The sequence below is a fragment of the Syngnathus leptorhynchus genome, chromosome 20, assembly GCF_054491065.1.
Source record: "Syngnathus leptorhynchus isolate UIUO chromosome 20, UIUO_Slep, whole genome shotgun sequence".
In the NCBI taxonomy this organism is placed as follows: domain Eukaryota; kingdom Metazoa; phylum Chordata; class Actinopteri; order Syngnathiformes; family Syngnathidae; genus Syngnathus; species Syngnathus leptorhynchus.
This window is the reverse complement of record NC_141214.1, coordinates 5176096-5185052: the sequence shown is the minus strand read 5'-3', so window position 1 is coordinate 5185052 and position 8957 is coordinate 5176096. Positions and strand designations below refer to the sequence as shown.

General features: G+C 47.8%; 1 long non-coding RNA gene across 1 annotated transcript; it reads left to right on the top strand.

The window, feature by feature from the left end:
- The first annotated feature begins 603 nt into the window (after positions 1-603).
- Positions 604-7308, top strand: LOC147041058 (uncharacterized). Its single transcript, XR_015063033.1, has 3 exons — positions 604-673; positions 2488-2533; positions 6306-7308. It is a non-coding gene; the product is annotated as an uncharacterized LOC147041058 (long non-coding RNA).
- Positions 7309-8957: the final 1649 nt, after the last annotated feature.

The window sequence follows — 8957 nt, the reverse complement described above, 5'->3', positions numbered from 1 at the left end:
GGGGGGGAGCAGACAGGATTAGAGTTCAAGTGCACGTGAAGAAAAAAAAAAAACGGCAGCCAAGCAGGAAAAGGAACGGCTCCTTTCTCTCCCCCGTCTTTCTTCCTCCTCTTCCTTTTTTCCCCCCCCACAGCTCTCGGCGGAAGAAGTTAAAAAGAGGAAAAGAATCCCTCTTTCCTCCTCCTTCGCCTCCTCCCTCTCTGCTGGATATTTCTCCCTCGCTTGCTCTCTCTCATTCTCTCTCAGCCCTCCCACCTCCCAAGGCACTTCTTCTCACGCCTTCCCTTCTCCTCACGCTATCTTACTATCCCACTTTCCCTCCGCCAAGACCCAACGCGACGGGCTTTTTCCTTCTCTCGGCGAGGTAGGGCGAGCTCGGATGCGGCGCGTTCCATTCGATTATCCCCCCCCCCACCACCACCACCACCTCCCCTGAGAGATTCCTGCCTTGTGAGGAGGGGGGGGGGGGTAAAATGGAGAGCGTGGTCATGCGGGAAAAAGAGGAGAACGAGTACCGGCAGTGGCCGAGGATAAATGGGAGGGAGGAGAGAAGCGAGGTGGGGATGACTTGAAAAAAAATACGGCGAGAAGTGAAGGGGGGGGGGGGGGGGGCTCAAGATATGGAAGCTGACTTTTTCTTCTTCTTCTTCTGTGGTGACCATCTCATTCATCTGTGAGTATTCCGCTTGCTTTCCAAAATGTCCCTCCCTCCCTCGCTCGCTACCTACTTTTGTCCGTCACATCCCGTTTAGACAGCCGGACGAGGGCGCCCGTTTTTTTTTTTTTCTTCCAAGCATCCGTATATCTGCGGCGTAACACGCGTTGTTTGACTTTACGTTCCTCCCGTGTGATGTCGTCGCAGGAACTGAAAGGTAAATTGCGGCCTCGCTTACAGTAACTCTTAAAGACGAGTTTTCGGACAGTGGTTGCTAAAACCAAATTGATGGATAACCGGGTCAAAGCGAAGGTCTGATGTCGGCACAAATGCTATTGTCCCCTTCCGCTCTCCTTTCACTCTCCCTTTTTTTTTTTTTACTCCAGCTTCTTTTTTCTCTCAGCATCCGTAATCCCCCCCCCCCCCCCCTAAAAACGGGGAATCAAACCACACATTAGCTTGCAATTACTAGCTGGCCTGCTCCAATTCGAAGCATTTCGATGGCTACGCGCCGCCGTCCGACATTTGCGATAACCCAACCGAGGGGGGGGGATGGCTTTTGTTCGCCGTTGTCCCGACCTCAACCTTACCCTTGACTCCCCCCCCCCCCCACAAGAAAAATCCGCCACTTCCCTCCCACTTTGAAACCAAATTGACTGCACTCGTAACCTAAATCCATGTCCGAGGGGGGCTTCGGTGACCAGCGTAGTGCCCCCCCCCCCCAACTCCTCCAACCCCCTCAGGTTATGAAATATTACTCAGACAGACCTGCTGTTATGTAATCTTACATAACTGCGGTGGCTCGTGATCTGGCGGGGGGGCTCGGCAGGAGAAAGCTATATGGCTCTGCTTATGGAATGAACTCAGTGGTAGGGTCAATACGCTGATAAATACCCGACCCTTAAAGGGAACAAGCCCCCCCAACCCCCCACCTAAGGAGATTTCAAATGTGCGCGGCGGCCTGGATATCTCCTCACGCAAATGATTTCTCTTTGTTATTAAAAGCCCATCTTGAATTGCTATCCTCGTGATGCTAAAGCTAATGTGTGGACATTTTGTGCACTTGGGCATTATTTCCAATGAATAAATTCAATTAGGGAACCCCCAAAAGACACAGTAAGTCGGCCATTTTGCTATCAAGCAGCCATTTTGGGGTCATCTTGGACATTCAAAGACTCGTTAATATTATTTCTGATCGCCACCAAATTTGAGACTTTTTTTTGTGTGAAATAAAATGCCCTGGCTCACTAAAGATGAAACAACACCGGAGTAGACAGATGGGCAACGTGAAATTGCCAAGTTTCTGTCAGACGTTTTGTTTCGACGCATCCATTTGAGGGCTTTTTGGACAATGTCCAGGCCTCCTTTGAAAAGAAACAACAATGTGTCTGATGGCTTTTAAATTTGAACATTAACAGAAGGCTACATTTTAAAAAAAAGCTTTTGTTTTCGTCTTTGGGGAATCGCCTCGTTCTGATTTGAAACCTTCAAACTAGCTAGCTGCTCTAAAATTTCAACCTCGTCGACTGGCTAGCACTAGCATGCGGCGTGTGTATTTACTGAACAAACCCATATTCATAAAAGATTAATTTTCATTCAAAAAACATGAAAGGAAGAAAAACACCGGCATCAGACTTGTCATTTTTCCTTGTCACCTCCTGCTTTGTCACTCTATAATTGTTTTCGCTTTTCTTGTCAGGCGAGCGCAAACGTGTTAAGTGATTTTCCCCCCCCCCTCACAGTGTCATAGCACCCAAGGGATGTTTATTTTCCGTCGTTGATTTGTTGCTGACGCCGTGGTATCATACAATCTCTGTCACTTTATTTTTCAGATGGAGAATGCAAAAGCGACAACTTTGAACCTGCCATTTTGATCAGGTAAGAATCCATTTTTTTAAATTTTCCGTCATATGAGTTAAAACGAGTTCTCTCGATGTAAAATGTCAGTTGAGTGCGGCATATCGCTCTTAAACCCCTTAATGGAACTCAGCGGCCCGATCGAAACGTCAATGCGCCATCGGAGTAATCGAATTACTCCGTCCTGAGTCATTGTGTCGCCATTAAGCCGGCAGCTATGCGAGCGCACACGTGTGCAGACAGTGTCGGGCGGCCATCTTTTTTTTTGTTTTTTTGTCCAGCAACACTTAGCTGAGGTCGAAAAAAGCGGCGGCGACCGTCTCAGCCGAAAAGGGGGTCATCTGTGGGTCATTGTCAGACAAAAAATTGCGTCTATGAAAAAGGCCCTTGTCGCATTGCGAGCAGCTTTCGGCGATTGCATTCATCACATTTGTGCCGCTGTCACCCGGCGTGCCCCCTCGCCGGAGCCGTCGCGCGAGCCCGGCCCGCACAATAGAGCCCTTCTTGCGCGGTGATATTTTCACAATGTGTTTTTTTGCAGAATCCTGCGCACACACTCGTATTGTCTCCAGACACACACACACGAGCTGTTGATTCACACATGCTTGAACTGCTCGCTTTAACTTCCATTTCCCTCCTTCCGTCGTGAACATATTTGCGCAGATATTTGTTGCAGTCCAGCATGTTGGGGAAAGAAAAAAAGCCGCCGGCCATTTTTATTGAATTTTCACATCAATGCGCCGTTTTCAAATCGCCGTGTAAATTCCTCGTATGATGTCAAATCACTCCCACTTTTTTTTTTGTGTGGAATCTATCTTTTTAAATGGATTCGGGGCTGTCACGGGTTAACACGGCAAAGACTGAAGGAATGCGTCCGGGGAGAATTCCTCAACCCCGCGCGACTCTGTCACCGACGGGGAGTCTGCCACCTATTTTAGCACACTCCTCGCCGCCACCGCAGTCGCCTCGCAGTTCTCCTCGCAGCTCTCCTCGCTTTCCACATCTTTTGTTCTTTGCCGCGCCGGCTTCTTTGTCTGTTGCCGTTTGTTAATCTGCAGTCACGCTATATCCTATCGTCCCCGTTTGTCCCGCGCTGTGTCGCTCTACATGTCAAATATTCACGCCGTGGGGTCTTTATACGTCTTTTTTTTTTATTTGTATTATTATTTTTGGATTATTAAAGCATAAACGTTTGCCTTATGCATGCTCGAAACGTGTCACCAACGTAATGGCATGCATACGGTCCCTCCTTGTGCTGGTCATTCATGATTTATACGCTGTCTGCGTACACGCGAGCAGGGTGGGGGGCTTCATACATACTTCATATGAGCTCAATGTGTTCCCAAGTGGAGGACATTGTAGAGCCGAATGACAGCGGGGTGTGTGTGTGTGTGGGGGGGGGGGTTAAATAGACCCCTTAGGTATCCAGTTTGCAGCTTTCAAAGGGCCAAACTGCATCCGCTGAGCGAGAGTGACGCTACAGAATGAAAACTTATCGTTGATATCGTCGTCGACAATGAAAATGCGCAACGGTTCGTTACTCAGCCCGTCAAAGGCACGGCGACCTGGCGGGACCAGACAGTGCGGCAGGGTGAGCGCCGATGATGTCATCGACGACGCTGACCCCACAAGCGAGCGCCCGTAGGCCGGCGCACGCCCAAAGCGCATTAAAGGCGTGGCGAGGACGGGACGCGCGGAATGAAGACGGCTTACGGGGAGAAGGGGAGGGGGAGTTGGCGGGAAGAAAAGACGTTTGCACTTTTTTTTTTTTCGCTTAAGCAGACTGCTCGGAATAGTTGTTATAAATGGCAGCCCTGAGCTCGCTCTCTTGTTGGCTTCCTTTTGTCAGAAACACGCTTAATAATTCAACGCCTAGCATTGTACAAACAGCATATGATTAATTGTAGGAGGAGTTTTTTTTCACGTTACCTCTTTACCGCAATCCTCCATAGTCGTCCTTATTATCAAGCACTCAGGTGAGAACATCAATAAAGACTTAACACCAGTTTCCCCCCAGACTGGATCAAGTCAAAACATAAAAAGCCTCAATTTCAACACCATTCCTGGCAATTATGCTCTCAACAATGCCAGGAGGTGTCATTTCTGCCAGGTACGACGTATAGTGCACTTAAAGCTAACGTCTGTCAGTGAAAAGGCGGCGGAACCTTGAGGTGGAAACATGTTTACAAACGTTAAAGCGCCGGCGGATTTTCATTATACTCCCACCACCCCACCGCCGCTATCTTTTTCCACTCCCAAATGACTCTCGACACTTTGATCTCGCGACCGCGGAGATGAAAAAAGCCGCAAAGCCGAGCAATCGCGCTATCAATGGCGGCGCGGCGCTCACTGCTTAAGAGATGTTATTTTGCCGCCTTTTTTTACAGGAATCAACACTTTGCAGTCAATAGCCTCGATTTGATCGCTGCCGGCGGCCACAATGGTACAAGAAAGTCAAATGTTAACTTGGAATTAATTCGGAATTGATTGTATCCGAATAGCTTTTGGAAAAAAAAAAAAACCTTTCCTTCTAAAAAATAATAAAAGAATTTGGTGAGAATTTGGTTTTCATATCATTCGTTTAGTGTTGGCTTTTTAGAGCAATGTCAGGATAACTTGTAAAAAGTCAAGATCAAGCCAATCGGGAATTCAAGTTCAGCATGAAATCCTCCCCGAGCGTTGGCAGTCTGCTCAGGGTGAAGCATTTGTGTTATTCATGAACAGAAAAGGTGAAAAGTTCACGTTGACCGCGACCGCTGCGAGCTGACAGGAGCAGATGTCGTTTCCCCGGTGAGACGCGAGCTCCGCTTTTTTTTTTTTTTTTGTTTGTTTTTTTGCATGCATACATAAAAGCGAAAATAGATTTACACACATTTTGTGCAACAACCTACAAAGTTCAGTGAACAACAAAGTGTTCCAAAAAAAAAAAAATCTGATGTTTTCGCCCCTTTTGGCTTCATATTGATCAGAATTAATTTGTTCCCTATTGATCCTCTACTCCGCCCTCTACTGCAACGAACAAACACGAGGACAAGCCTCGCTAGGTGAATGCGCGCGGACGCGGACGGTGTCCGGACAAACACGCGACATTCAAAAAAAAAAAATCCTCATCGATCTCAAATCTCGAGTTCAACAGGCAACGACGACGACAGCATTTTGATGGGCCCAAAGCCTTTTTGAACTTGACTCAGTCTAATGTGGGCGGGGCTTGCTGTCAAACTAACATTCCGAGCATTGACTTATAAAACAAAGACGTCCCAAAAAAAAGCACAATATTGCTTCTTGAACAATTTTTGTTCATCGAAAGAGTCCGTGATGCCGGTTGTTCTTTGAGGCCGCACAGACGCAAAGCTATTTCTGGAATTTTGGATTCATCATCCAGATTTCTATTTTCCCATCAATGTATTATTCATTAGCGCTGTCCTTAACTGCCTGCGCTGTACATATTTCTCTTCTCGCCCCCTCCCACCCCCTTTTTTTTTTGCGCTTCACGCCATTATCTCCCACTTAGTTAATCCCTTTCATACTCGTAGGCTATGTGATGTTTCTTATGTTTGTATTCATCGCTTTGTGTTCATCGAGGGGGATTGTCCGTTCTAATTTAATTAAGTACGTTGTGCTCGCCTTTTAAAGGCGAATCGGCGGCAGCAGATTGCAGCCAAGAACGTGTTGGTTAACATGGGCGGGAAAAAGGGGGGGGGGGTGTATTTGCCTAGCGTGAATTTAATGTGTTTGTTATTGTTTGCTCTTTGCTATGCTAGTAATAATGTGCACGATGCTCCGCTGCTTGCAGGAATGCGGCGCTCGGTCAAACAGGCAAACTCCCGACAACGGCCAGCCATGGGAAAAGTCAATGAAAGATGGATGCCAGGTAATTTGCTTCAAATGATGTTCGAGGAGAAAAAAAAAAAAAAGGTCAGAGAAAGAACATATATCACGACGCATTTTCACATGCACTACCCGGTAGCTATTGACAACTGCGCCCTAGCAACTGTCGAGGGGCATCGTGCCAAGTCTTTGCGTTTGCCTGGTGGTGCGTTCCCATGGTAATGTGCCCCCCCCCCCCCCCCCCCAGACTTTGTAAATAACGTCAGAGCGCGAGAGCTTCTCGACACAAATCGCACCAGCGCCACCTTATTCCGGTTATCCAAAACGTATTATTTGGATTGTTTTTCACCACTTTCCGAACTATTTTAAAGGGGCGGGGTTGTTATTTTACCAGAAGAGCCACAAAAAGTACCAATTTAATTTCCAGTTATTATGTAAAAAAAACGATATCATTAAAATATATATTCTGACACAATTTTCAGATTTTATTAAATGACAAAAAAAATTGTATGCAGTCGTTTTGATTTAAGTACAAAAATAATTCGACCTGAGTAGTCGACATTTTACCAGTCGAGTTGTAAACGGAAAAACACCTTAATAAAATCTGTCTATCGGGAAGTTGTCATAATATTACAAGAAGGGAAAAAAAATGTGTATATATGTACATATATGACAATTTTTTTCCTCATTCTAAAGGAAACAACAGATTCCTTCCCTTCATTGAAGTGCAAGTGTTTATCTTGTGAGTGCAATTGAGCTTTGGATGACGTAGGATCGCCATCACAAACATTTGGACATGAAACATTAGCCCAAGTTTGCTTCGGCGCAATTCTCACGACCTTGCGACACCAGCATGCATACTGGTGAGGGTGGGGTGTTCCCATCACACTCCTCCCAGCCAGGCACACTGGCAAAGAGCTGCCTGGCATTGGCACAACCATGCCGCATTCAAGCGTGGTCTGACTTTGAATGAGATCCGAGTGTGGTTGGGAAAAAAAAAAAGGGGCGGGGGGGTCGGGGGACGCAGGGGTTCCGAAAAAAGACAACGGAGAGGTTGCCACAGTTAGGGAAAAAAAAAATAATAATAAAGTTGCCGTTGCTCAGAGAGGTGAGAAAATGGAGGGCGGACGGCAGGGTGGTCCATCGGCGTGGCGCGTTGAGGCGAGGTGAACGGGTTTGCGCTTGGAAGCGCTCCAATAAAAGAAGTCTGTGCGAGGCGGACGCAGCTGCCAAACTTAACACCTACTTTCACTCAATCATGTGAAGCCGGCGGCACAATGGCGGGAGTCAGGGACGCGGACGCTACCCTACCGTCTTGTTTGTCTCCGGGCCCGAGTAAATAGAGCACTCTTGTATTTTTTGCCGCATTGTGCCCGGCTGAATAGGAGGCCCCCCCCCCGCTAACTAACTCCAATCAGGCAATCAATGACTCCTGCGGACGAGTGTGCGGGAGGGCTGTCAAAACACAAATTGAACGCTAATGGGCGGCGCCTCGGCGAGGACACGACTGCGAGAATACACCCAACGCTCGCCGTGTCCATCGGCATGGAGCTCGCGCGCTTTCGTCTTTGTAGTCATCATTGCGTGTACCTTGAAGGGGCGTGGCCTAATTTGTGACATCAGGAGCAAGTTATTGCAAGGGGCGTGGCCTAATGAGTGACACCAGGAGCAAGTTACCTAAAGGGGCGTGGCCTATTGAGTGACATTAGAGCAAGTTATCTAAAAGGGGTGGCCGAGTGAGTGACATCAGGAGCAAGTTACCTAAAGGGGCGTGGCCTGCTGATTGACATCAGGAGCAAATGATCTAAGGGGCGTGGCCTAATGAGTGACATAAGGAGCAAGTTTGTCAGGAGCAACTTTGAACATGACTTTCCCCGCATGCCGCATTTTTATCCTTTTATCTCCCGTGCATTTTTCTGCATGTGAAACTAATCATCGGAACTGCCGCGAATAACAAAGCTTTCGGTTGTGCTCAATCCAGCCTTTGAGAACGTGGAAGATTCCAGCAAGTAGGTCAGGCAGACGCCCATGGTGAGAGACTGCAGGTTAAGTGCTCGCCTTTGTGATTCCACAGAGGAAAGGAGGGGAAGGGAGGGGCTGCCTTGCATTCAGGTGGGTGGGAAGGCGCCAGTTCCCCATACGGCCACAAGAGGGAGACAAATTCACAGAAGGGATCATGTTCACCGGGTTTAATTCACACTCGTCAGCCTCTGACAGAGTAGAAACCTAGAAACCTGATTTTGAAAAGTTCGGAGAAAAATGAAGCCAAATCCCTGTTCCTGCTGAAGAGGTGCTCTGCAGCGTGAGGTAGTTGGTTGTATTGTTTCGCATCATAAGCAGCCTGGAGATAACTGTACAACCTTCTAGCTTTCCCTGCGGTGTGGCCAAGTCTTCTCTGCTGCCGCCTTCACCCGCCTCGTATCCACGAAGACCGGGTCCAGACCAGAAAGTAGGAAAAAGTACCACTCGGATGTTTTAGGCTCGGAAATGATTCGACGCAATCGGGGAGGTGAATGAATGACAAATACGCATTTTGCGTCTTTTTTTTCACCAAACGCAACAAAGGTGGGGTCTCACCGCAAGTGCGACAGTCACTCATTAGGCCACGCCCCCAAAG